This window comes from Mus musculus, chromosome 3 (genome assembly GCF_000001635.26).
Source record: "Mus musculus strain C57BL/6J chromosome 3, GRCm38.p6 C57BL/6J".
In the NCBI taxonomy this organism is placed as follows: Eukaryota; Metazoa; Chordata; class Mammalia; order Rodentia; family Muridae; genus Mus; species Mus musculus.
In genome coordinates, this window is record NC_000069.6 from 130602713 (window position 1) to 130615731 (window position 13019).

Consider the following 13019-nt stretch of genomic DNA (forward strand, 5'->3'; position numbering starts at 1 on the left):
TCATCAACATGGCTAATTTACAGCATGCCTGGATGCGGTTCCTAAATGGATGTGCTATGAGTATTTGGACTTCCTACACATTTGGAAGTGATATCACCAACTTGGTGGTATGCATATTGTCACCTACTAAGTAGACCGAGAAGTAAAAGCTTGCAGTTAGCAGAAGGGAGTTGAATTCTCTACCACCTGAGCCATAGCCACAGCCCCTGTTCTCTTTAGAACAAAATCCCTGCACACGATGAGGATATAATAAGAGAGCAAGTTGAGAAGCTTTTGCTTCTGCTAGCTTGAATTCTAAAATAATGTTACCACCTCCGAAAACCCTTGATAAGCTTCGGTATGCAAAACTGAGACAGAAAGAGGACTCTCAGGAATGAGTGATTCAGGGGAAAGCCGTCAAAGACAACTGTGTTGAGAACCCCTGGAACAGATGCCTCCTGCTGTATTTCACCCAGATGTTTGCACAGCACCAACTCCAATGTTTACTGCAGCACAGGCTGGAGCACTTTGAGAACCCTCAGTTTCACAGTCCCAGCACGGTAATGTGCTAATGCGTTGTGATCTTGACAAAGGCAAAGAGATTCTTAACACTTAGTTTAAGATAATGAACGTTTCTTAATAGAGTTGAGTTTTGTCAACATGCAAAGCATGTCAACTCTTAAAATGGTTTCAGAGAGAACTACAAGACTCTCCTTAACTTCCCAGCCGTTCAGTGTATGGTTGACATCTTGTAAATATATGTGCAATTTCACCAAAGCATAGCTAGCAGGATTGTATAAAACATATTGGCTTAAGTAGTCACTGAGTAACCCACGGGCAATTCCTCTACAAATGTAATGCCTTGGGTTCATGTGCAACTAACTTGTTTTGCCTTCCCAGTGAACCAAGAACACTTGCTTGTTCTTCGAGAGTGGTGGTGTGACTTTAAGCAATCCAGCAAATGAGCCAAATGCATCTTACTTAGCTCTATACACTGTACATTCCGAATGACCCAAATCTCCCCAGTGTTGCAGTTCATAGTCAGTGAAGGTTGTTGCCACCCTTCATGCAAATGTGATACAAAGAAATTCATGTGGGGCTGGGGAGAGGTCTCCATGGTTAAGGGCACTTGCTTCTCTTGCTGAAGGCTAGGTTTGGTTCACAGCACCCACATCAAGTGGCTCACAACCCCGCCTATAACTCCAGTCCCAGGGGATCTAATGCCTTCTTGCACATGGACACACATGTTGCACATAAATAAGCTCAGGTTCACACTCACACATAGAATGTAAAAACCTTCGGCAGAATCTGTGAGCTGCATCAGTAAGGAGCTGAGTAATGGTTGCCACTCACTGAGTGGAAGGCTCGCTGAGCTACAGAGGCAAGGCAACAGAGCTAAAGCCGTATGCTGACGTGCAGATTCCATCACCTTGGTTAACGCTTCCAACACATTCACAATCCAAAGGTCAGAAGAGGAACTTACCCACGCTCACACAGCTAGAACACAGTAAGAGTCAGAATTTGAAGCTAAGCGCTACGTTCTTACTTAAAACTACCAGCCTCGCACCGGAGGATCATGGGATTGTTTCAATTACCTTTCTCGGGAATGCTTGAGAGAAAGAGGTAGTTAGGGAGGACTCGATCCATGATTAGAGATTCCAAGTCTCTACAGGACCCAAATACTGTTTCATCGGGCAGAAAAGAGCTGAATCCTCCTTCTATTTTAAGACCAAAATGAACACCAGAACCTATGATAATTATTAAAGATAGTTTTTGTTTCCTCTGCATATATATCAAACCCCAAACAGAACTAGCCACTGTTTCTTAATGAACTTCCCATTTCAAAAGGCCCAACACATGCCTCTTTGTTGAGTGAATCTGATAGCAGGAAAACAATTTAAAGTGGCTAAACTGACAGCAAACTTCAAATACAACACTGAGCCCAGGTGTCAAATGTAAATATTTTGTGGCTAGACCATGGCTCAGTGGTTAAGAGCACTTGCTGCTCTTACAGAGAACTAAAGTTCAGTTGTCAGCACCCAGGTCAAACCATCTCGTCTTAAGGTTTTACTGCTATGAAGAGACATCTTGACCAAGACAATGTTATAAAGACAACATTTAATTGGGTCTGGCTTACAGACTCAGAGGTTAAGTCCATTATCATCAAGGCTGGAGCATGGCAGCATCCAGGCAGGCATGGTGCAGGAGGAGCTGAGAGTTCTACATCTTCATCTGAAGGCTGCTAGAAGAAGACTAGCTTTCAGATGGCTAGGAGGAAGCTCTTAAAGCCCATGCCAACAATGACACACTTCCTCCAACAAGGTCACACCACCTAACAGTGCCACCCCCTGAGCCAATCATATTTAAACCACCACACACCTGTGACTCCAGTTCTAATGGACCCAATCTTTTAGCCTCTGTAAACACTGGCATATACACATACACACACACACACACACCATCAATAACCTTTAAATGTGAATATCTATGGAAATATATACACTTATAAATATGTAATAAGGTATAAAGATATAGATATGAGGAAAAAACACATATACTATGCCATTCCGCCTTGAGACTGTAGTATAAATGTGGTACCACTCTTGTGGTATAGATGTGTGCAATCCACATTCTAAACTATACCAGGAGAATTAGGAGAACTAGTCCTGTTGGTGTACACTCACAGTCCTAGGAAACAGGAAGATCAGGAGTTCAATGCCATCCTCACTTACACAGTAAGTTCTAGGCCAACCTTCACTAAATGAGAAAACCCTGTTTAGGGTGTGTGTGTGTGTGTGTGTGTGTGTGTGTGTGTGTAAAATTTTATATTTGCTATGCTTTTAGGATATCCATCATCAAATGATTTAGTCAAAAACCCTTCACAGGTACACCTAGCTGATTGGGTTTTAGTTATTGCTAGAAGTAGTCAAGTTAACAACCAAGATTAACATTACAAATATCATTGAGGAAGAGGGGCCACAATTTAAGTCATAACAAGAAGGCAAAAAAAAAAAAAGAGTAGAATACAGATGTGGTATGTGATGGAGAATGTCCTCCATGGGTCAAATAATTGAATACTTGGAACAGTTTGGGACCAATTAGGAGGTATGGTCTTGGTAAAGGAGGTGAGGTCTTGGTAAAGGAGGTGTGGTCTTGGTAAAGGAGGTGTGGTCTTGGTAAAGGAGGTGTGGTCTTGGTAAAGGTGTGTTACTTGCATCACTCTTTGGGGTTCCAAAAGGCCATACCATTCCTAGGTAGGTCTCTGCCTCCTTCTTGTGGACTGAGATGTGAGCTCTCAGCTACTGCTCCTGCACCACGCCTGCCTGCCACCACACTCCTTTCCATGGTGACCATGGACTCTAACCCTCTGAAACCATTAGCCCCAAATTAAATGCTTTCTTTTACAAGCCATCTTGTTCATGGTTTCACAGGGCCTTCTTGCAGTAATTTCAATGTAACTAAAAACAAGAGACACTACAAGACTCAAATGAGGTAGTTTAATTTCCTATCCCCCTTAAATCATATGAGACCCAGCCAACTGCTGAGAAATATGGCCTGATAGTCCAGGAATTACAACCAACACTTGAAAAACAAAAGACTTCACCTCTGCCATGTGTCTCCACAAAGCTGGGCTTGAACAGCTCAAGAGTACAGTGGAGGTCAGCCATAGTGGCACAATTGTCTGGCACTGGTGAACCCCTAGGTTTGACCCCTCATACTGAAACAAAATTTAAGATGGAGATTCATAATAAAGGAAATTATATACCCACTTGAACTAGGTAGCAACTTTACATACCTGACACATGAATTTCCTTCAGACTGTGCAAAGGCCTACGTGCCAATTAACTAAAACTGGTAAGTAGGTAGTTCACAACTTTAAATTGTAATCACCAAAGACAGTTATTAAATGATGAAAATATCCACGTGGAAACATAGCTGGGAACTGCAGCCCACTCTTGAACCTTTTACTTCATGAAGAGAAATACATTAAAATTTGGTTTTCTTCTACATAGGAAGAAATACATAAAAAGATTTTTCCTCCCTAAGACTTTCACATGTTAATTTTAAGTGAAAAGATCACATAACAAATAAAAAGTTGAGTACTTAATTACAAATTTATATATTGATTTTTAGGGATTTCACCTAGACTTTAATTTTTCAATGAACTTATGACCTAGTTATAAAGTTATGACTAAATTAGAAATTAATAAATTGTTATATCTGCAATGAACTGAAAATTGGATAGCCCAAAATTTTTAGAAACTTGGTCTGAGCATGTAGCTTGGTAGTAGAATTCAGGCTTAGAGTATGCAAGGCCCTGCATTTGAGCTCCCCTCCTCTGTCAGAAAGACAAAAAACAAACAAAAACAATCTCATTAATAACTAATAACAGTACTCACTCTTAGACAGCCACCAGCATAGGAAAAGGATGGGAAAAAAAAACCCTTCATAAAAACAGGATATGTGATCTCTGAGGGAAATGGGCTGAACTTTATCCCTCCTTTAATTAAAACTCCCACTCCATTGTTTGAGACTTCTGCAGTAGCTATATGGAGTCATCTGAGTTCGACTTGTCCCCCCTGCAGGAACCCATGTTTGGATGTTTGTTTCCCATGTGGGTGGGACTAGCTTGAGAACTTCTGGAGACCGTGGGAGATGGGATGGGGTCACTGGAGATCTATCCTGGGGTATCTTGTCTCACTCTATTCTCTATAGCCAAGAAGGAAAAGAAACTTTCTCCACACTGACTCCTGCCATAGTGACCCTCTGCGCAAGAGCATGGGGTGAAGCCACTGTAGACTGAGCCCCTGAAACAGTGAACCCAATGAGACACTGCCTTCCTTCGTTGCTATAGAGGAGCATTATGGTTACAGAGTTGTTGGGTTTCAATACAATAATAATACAATATTCTCTCAACTGTGAAACTGAAAATACCTCACAATTGGTTTCTTTGGCTTGGCTTTACCTGAGCCCCTCCAGTGATATCTTCAAGTCTCACACTAGAAACATCATAGTGTGATTTTTTTTTGAGTTATAAAAGGGTATACTTGACTTACTATAAACACTACACCTAGCCAATAAAATTGATTTCAATTTGGTACAAAATAGTTTTTTTAAACATGGTACAGTATGCATGTGTGTGTGTGTGTGTGTGTGTGTGTGTGTGTGTGTGTGTGTGTGTATACATGCCTGTGAATGTGCTCCTGTGTATGCATGTACATAGAGGCCAGCAGTCAACCTTGGGTGCCATTCTCCTGAACACCGTGCACTTTGATCTTTGAGATAGGGTCCCTCACTGGTTAGAACTTGCCAATCTGGTTGTGTAGGCTGGCCAGTGAGCCCCAGGAATCCCCCTGTCTCCTCCCACTCAGTGCTGAGATCACAAGCACACACTACAACAATACTTGACTGACTAAGCTAACTCCCCAGGCCAAAACCAGCACTCTATGCACATCTCACCAATAGAGGGCAGACCCTGCATGCCTTGAAGAGCTGTACTTTCTTGAGAGAGAGCCTTTGAGCTCAAATTTCTAAGCATACATATAATGAATGATTAGTGTAAGAGTTGAGATATCTTCAAGTCCTACTAAAGTTAGTGACCTTGAGTCTAACTCATTCATTTGCGATGTATTACCTCTACGTATATATTTTATCTCATAAATGATGTCCTCTGTTTTAAAAGAAATATATTTTTAAAATATGTTTTTGCAACCAGGTACAAATAAAACAAGGTTCAAATACAACTTAATCTGTACATTGCTCCAGTAAAAAAAAAAAAGATGCTCTTGATAAAATCCAGAAATCTGGGCAGTAAATAAGATGAAGATTTATATTTTAATTTAAAGATTTTTAAAATACATAAACTGCAAACCAATATTTATTCTAGTCAAGCTAGCAAAAGGACTTGCCTGGGGATTGCTGAAGCCTTAATATTTCAAAACTAAATTAATCATGTATGCATTTTAGGATAATAATGTCAGCAAAGTCACTACTTCAAATTGATAGCAAGATCTAAAAATTCACTTAATATAAATGACCTCATTATGCTCAAAAGGTGAGATTCATTTCATGTTTTTCCTATTTTCTCCACATATTTGTCAATTCCTACTCTTTATATTAGTAGACAACTTCAGCACACATAGTACACAAGATTGTTGACACATGGCTGCTGCCCTTAAGGTACCTGCAATCTGCATAGACATAAAATCAACCCCAGGAGTACTCAGATAGTACTTAGCATTATACTAAGTCTGCATGAGAGACCCAAAGAAAATGTCATTGGGAGATCCAAGGAGGAATATTAAGCAGTTTTCAAACTGAAGAAAGAGTGCTACCATACAATCCTCATGGTCTATCATACAATCCTCATGGTCTATCATACAATCCTCATGGTCTATCATACAATCTTCATGGTCTATCATACAATCCTCATGGCCTATCATACAATCCTCATGGTCTATCATACAATCCTCATGGCCTATCATCATATAATAATCCTCATGGTCTATCATACAATCCTCATGGTCTATCATCATATAATCCTCATGGTATTTCTGCCCTGGGTTGAGATTTTCTTAACAAGTAAATCTTTTCTAACTAGAGTTTAACAGACACTATGGTGTACTTACAAATGAGCTTGTCTATGTAAATGGGTAATTTATGTTTAAATCTTCCATGCAACAGTAAAGGGATAAAAATGCATTAATGATGCACAATGGGTAGAGAAGTTGCCTATCCAGGAGTTAAGAGACACAAGCTTCCCCTGAGCCTAAAGTAAAGGGCAGGCTCTAGGTCACGGTGAGCCCTGAGGTTAGAGATCCTAAGGGAAGAATCCCTAGTACCTGAGAGTCGTCCTGGAATGCACAGATGTCCAGGATAAGCATTGCTCAACTCTAGAGACCAGCTCACACTTTCCCCTTCAGTCTCTCAAACTCTCTGTGATTACTGAGATACAAAATAAAGTAATTTGAAGGTTCTAGAATAAATGGGCATTGGGAAATGAAGAAAAAGAGATTTTTTTCCATTCCTAAGCTTTAAGGGTCTAAGATTATTGCCTTAAATATACCCCTCTCATATATTTAAAAGTTGCCCCATTAAAGTACCAGATAATTTGAATCTGCATCACCTTGCAGAAGGGCTATTTAGCAACATTTTGACACATACTGATTTCACAGTCTTCACAAAGGTCTATTTGCCATGTTTGTAGTCTAGTACAGTTGAGGAAGTCATTCCCCTAAACCATGCTTCATGGGCTGAAATTAAATCCCCACTCTGAGGTTAACACAGAAGAAATCTAATGTGGACTTGGGGCTTAGAGTAGAGCCCCCATGATTAAATAACAGTGGCTTTGCAAAGGCAGACACCTGATGGATAAATCTGTGCTATTTCTTGACAGGTGAGGCCCTGTGCTGACCTGGGACTCTAATAACGCATTTGTTACTTTTCTGTTGCAGTAACCAAAAATGACCAAGGCTAGTTGTAGAAGGATGGGTTTATTTGCGCTTACAGTTTCAAAGAGATAATAGTCTGTCAGGAACAATGGCAGAGAAGCACAGCAGTAGAAGGCACGGGACTGAAACAGCAAGCAGATAGCTCTCAGCAGGGAGCAGAGAGAATGAATCAGAATCAGGAATGACTTTGAAACCTCAGAGCCCATCCCCAGTGACATACGTCCTCCAGCAAGGCCATGCCTCCTAAACCTATCCAAACAGCACCACCACCTGTGGACCAAATACTCGAATGTCTGAGATTACAGGTATACTTCTCATTCGAACCATCACAATCAAAATAAGGCCAGTATCAAATGTGGTCCTTCAACCTTCAGAACTGTTAGCCTAATGAAACTGTTAGCCAAAATGAATTTTTTTTTCTATAAAGTATCCATTCTCTAGTATCTGACTAAACAGAAAAGAGATTTAGACAGTATTCTGGACAAATGCTACTACTACTGCAAACAAAAAGAATCAGATTCCAACGAGCCACTGTATTATAACTAAAGGGATGAAAAACAAGTTTTAGGTAAACTCAGAGGACATACAAATAAGAGAAGGGAATTTCTTAGACAGGGGGCTTATTTGTTCAAGGCCAGCCTGGACCATGTAGGAAGTCCCAAGTCGTCTGGGTTACATAATGGGACCCTGTGTCCACAAAAGAAGCAAGCACCAAGAGCGCTTCATAGCTGTGGGCTGGTGTGGCTGAGCAGAAGCAAACAACAGAAAGAGAGAAAGAGGTGAGGGAAAACTTAATGCCCAATGAGACTGCAACACACTCAGATAAAGACTTCTTCAGGAAAGTGCGCCGAGGTCAGACCCTCAAACCTACAAAGAGCTATGGTGCCCTATGTGTAAGCAGACCCATTGGACAGTGTGAACGGCGAAAGGAAAAGCAATAAGCAGTAAGAAAAGGAAGACTGCTACTTAGTTAGGGTTTCTATGATTGTGAAACACTATGACCAATAGCAACTTGGGCAGGAAAGGCTTATAAACCCTTACTCACAGTTCTCTGATGGAACCCAAGGCAGGAACCCAAACTGAGCAGGAACCTGGAGGCAGGTACTAATGCGATTCAATGGCCATGGAGGAGCACTGCCCACTGGCTAGTTCCTTGGGACTTGTCCAGTCTGCTTTCTTATAGAACATAGGACTACCCACAATGCTCTGGGCTCTCCCCCCATCAGTAACAAGTTAAGAAAATGTTCTACAGGCTTATCTATCTATAAGCCTGGTCTTCTGGTAGCATTTGATTAATTGAGGTTCCTCCTCTCCAATAACTATAGCTTGTATTAAGTTGGCATAAAACTAGCCTGTTACTCAGAGCAATCAGGCGAATAATATAGTAGGGTCCCGGGTCTTAGCACACCCCCATACTTTAGCACAACTGAGATCATCGAGGTGTGGTCATGTTGACTTTTGTCTAATCTGGCCTGAAGGTGCCTATATTACTGGGTGTTTCCATGGTGTTCCCTCTGTGTTCTCATGTCAGGTGTCCTAGATCTTTAAGAACCCCCAAACAGATGAGCGCACTACACACCCCTTTAAAGGCTCTGTCTCCAAGCACAGTCATCCCTGAGCCACTGTGGCCCAAAGTAAAAATCTACAACTTGACAACAGTATCCAGTTATGCACTCAATAGAAATTGTATATTAAATTGCTATATTTTCCCAAGCTAGCAATATATGATTTGATTTTCTTTCATAGAGCAACAATTAGCCAAAACTTCTATACAGCCTAGAGATCAGGCAGGTGACCAGCCCACACGCCCCAGTACACTGCTTTGCTAGGTATGATGTTGATAGATTAAGGGTACTCCACCCATAGTTGACTGACAGTGTTTTCAACTTAAGATTGGCACATAACCCCATCATACGTCAAAAGGCACTGTCACATTCTGACTTATTGAGGGTTGGGATTGCAACATGTGAATGGTGGAGGGGCAAACTAAAGCATGCAACAAATGGCATGACCCAGCCAAGTTAGTGCCGTGATGGAAAGTCTTGATGCAGATGATTGCACACAGTAAGTGCTTAATAAATAGCTAATGTTTGCCTTCAGTCATACCAGGCAGCTGTTATCTGTGACATGATGTGGGTTGTAGTACAGAGATTTGGTGTACAACAAGCTGTAATTTCTCTGCCCTCTGGAAGCTTGGTTCTAATGAGCACAGACAAAGCAACTAAATGAAAATCAAGACAGCAGAAAACACTAGGGAGACTGAAAGAACAGTGTGTTGGAGTGGAAGTGGACATGCTTCAATTTTCAGCTTGGCAGGCTGCAAACACTCCAATATGCTATTTTATGCAGAAAGAGCAGTCAGAGACACTACACAAGCCATTAAGCATGGTTATCTTCCAATAAAACTTTATTTGGATTTTATGTCATTTTATTTCTCTGACCATCTAAGAAAGTAGAAATCATTCGGGGCTCATCGGCCACATAGAAATCAGTCTTAGTCTAGGAGCCTCTGCTCTAGAAAGTTAATGCCATCACGGATGAAAACGTTGCCCTGTGCCCATTTAGACTTAGTGCTTGGGACCGTGAATTAAACTGATAAAAAGAAAGGTTAACAGGAAAGCAGATACAATTTTCATTCACATTGGAGCATAGGAAGAAAAATGACAGAAGAAAGAGAATGGGCTATGAGTGTAGGGAAAATGATGTCATCCTTAGCATAGATGGGGCATAGGATAGAACATGACAACGCTTCTCTATGTTTTCTTGTCCTGGCATTGACTTCTCAGTGCCTGGGACAAGAGTCACTCTTCTCCATTTATGAAGCTCCTGGGGAAGTGTGTGGTGATAGGGCTTCTTCTGAAGGCTCCACTTTTAGACAACAAGGGAAGTCCTGGCCTCTGTTGATTCTCCAATGTCTTCATCCCAAATAAACCTTCACTGAAGTACTATATTCTGTACCCCTTCAGAACTAGAAACAAATTGATACCATCCTCCAGATCCCAAACTCATCTGGAGCATTGCAAAGTGTGGGTACCAGTAATCTGTTCCTTGAGTTTGTGTGTGACTTCCAGGCAGGTTACGTGCTCCATCGGGAGCCATGGTATACATTCAGTATTTAAAATATAACCCTTCATGATTGCAGGCTCCAAAGGGGATAGGAACTCCACGGGAAGAACAACAGAGTCAACTAACCCAAACACCCGGGGCTCTCAGAGTCAGAACCACCAACCAAAGAACATACACGGGCTGGACCTAGGCCTCCCAGCTCATATGTAGCAGATGTACAGCTTGGTCTTCATGTAGGTCCTAAACAACTGGAGCAGGGGCTATCCCAAAAGCAGTTGCCTGTATGTAGGATATGTCTTTCTAGCTGCGCTGCCTTGTCTGGCCTCAGTGGGGAAAGGAAGTGCCTAACCTCGAAGAGACTTGATGTGCCAGGGTGGGGGGATACCCAGGGGCCCTCGTGATGAAAGGGAAGGATTGTGGGATGGGGTGAGCGGGAGGGAGGCAGTGAACAGGATGTAAAGTAAATAAATAAATATAAATAAGACCCTTCCCAAGGACTAACACCTTACCACCTACATTCAAGAAGTCTGGGAGGCTCCTGTAGTTTAGAGAGTGAGAGAAGTGTTAGGTTTTGAATCTAGACTGTACCCACCACAGGCTACATTTTGGAACATTTGTTCCCCACATGATGGCCCCTTTGAAGGTTGTGAAGTCCTTAGCTGGCAGAAATGGTTCACTAGGGGCAAGCCATCGAAACTTATCTTACACTCTAGCCACCAATGAGTTTCCCCGACACAGTTCATCCACCATAAATATTGCCAGGCCTCCCCCACCATGATGGACTGAATCTTGGAACTAGAACAAACCTTCCCCCTCCCCCGTTGTCTCTATCAAGTATTTTGGTCCTGAGAGAACTAGGTATACATGCTACCACTGATGGTGGAGCGGCTCCCAGGGGTGGGACGCTCAGCTCTGATCTATCAGGAATGTATATGTGGTGTAGTCACAAGGTGACCTCCAGGTACATGCCGTGTAAAGCTTGGACGTGTGACCCACATATCGCAATGCGCTACTAGGACAATAAAGACCCTCTGAATAAGCGTGTCGTGACAGAAAAGTGCCACACCCAGCGTTTGTTAAAGATGATGGACAGTTTTCAAAAGGCCACATCCTTGTGTAAGCGAGGGATGTTAGGGCCAGGCAGGTGCGAGGGAGGTTAGAGCCAGGCAGGTGAAGGGAAACGAGTGGGCAGGAAGTCGCTGGGTGCTCACACGCCACTGTGAGGCTCCTGTCACACGGCGGCGGAGAATCTGTTGCTCTGCTCCGCACACGCAGTTCACCCACCTTTGCATATTTTTACCAAGGAGATGTAAACGAGTCACTAGATTACTGAGTGGAATTTCGATTGTCTCTGGCGTGTGTGGACTATCCCTCCTTGTCAGGCATGCACATGATCCATTGATTTTTGCCAGGCCTAGACTATTGAGAAACTTGTGACCTGCCGGTCAGGACTCACTCAAAGAGTCAATCAACACAGTCAGGACCCAAATAAGGTGAACACCAACCTCTAGAAAGAAAGAACAGAACCACATACATTTCTGACAAACACAGTGGAAAATAGGCACCAAAATGAGATCTCTTTTTGGTAAATGTTTGTAAAGTCTGCTGTCTTTTATCCACTCTGATTTTAATGCCCTTCTGTAATAGCTCTTGATTTAAAGACTGGCCTTTGCACTTAGTTAATATTATATATTCCACATTGTGAAATAAGTTACACAACCAAGAAATGGCCTGTTTAAGCAACAACAGTTGCTCCCTTCGTAAAAGATAATAAATCTAAATATCAAGAATTGGTCTATATGTAAATAGAGGCTCATAATAACTTTTGTAAGTATTGAAATGTATGTCCATTTTATTTATTCAGTCAGTCAATACAGAGTTATCAAAGCCTTTTGTATTATGAGTGTCATACTAGTGGGGTGTACCAGTAAACAACACCCATCAAGAGGAAAGAGACTGGGTTACCTTAGGGAAAGAGGAAAGGGGTTCCTTGGTTTTGTTTCTTAATTAGTTGAGTGTGGGCTTTGATAATCAACTGAGGCTGTCTGGGACATTTAAACTGACACCTGAAACAGTTAACCCGGAGAAGCAAAACCAGCATAAAAAATTCCAAGAGCAGCCTACAGAAGCAAACTAGCAGTCGCTGGGCATGTAAGACAGGCGGCATCACCAGCGTGGTGCAGACAAAGAAACGGAAGCACAGACAGACACACAGACAGCCTTTGCAGGGTGGCAGCAGGTGAGTGTTTTGAAAAGGAGTTAATGAGGCTTGAAAGTAATTTGATATAAGAATGGGACTGAGGGAGAAACTCACATACTTTTCTAGTACTCTTAACACCTTTTTTTGGTCTATTTCCTTTGGGGCATGTATCATAATTGAAGCAATTTAAGCTATTACGTTGTTAAATTTATTTATCACTCTATCGCTCCACCACACTAGTGTTGGTTAATAGAAAAGCAAGTCACGCTTATATTTATAAATTTAAATATGCTAATAGTCACATTAAAAAGGAAAAAGTAGGA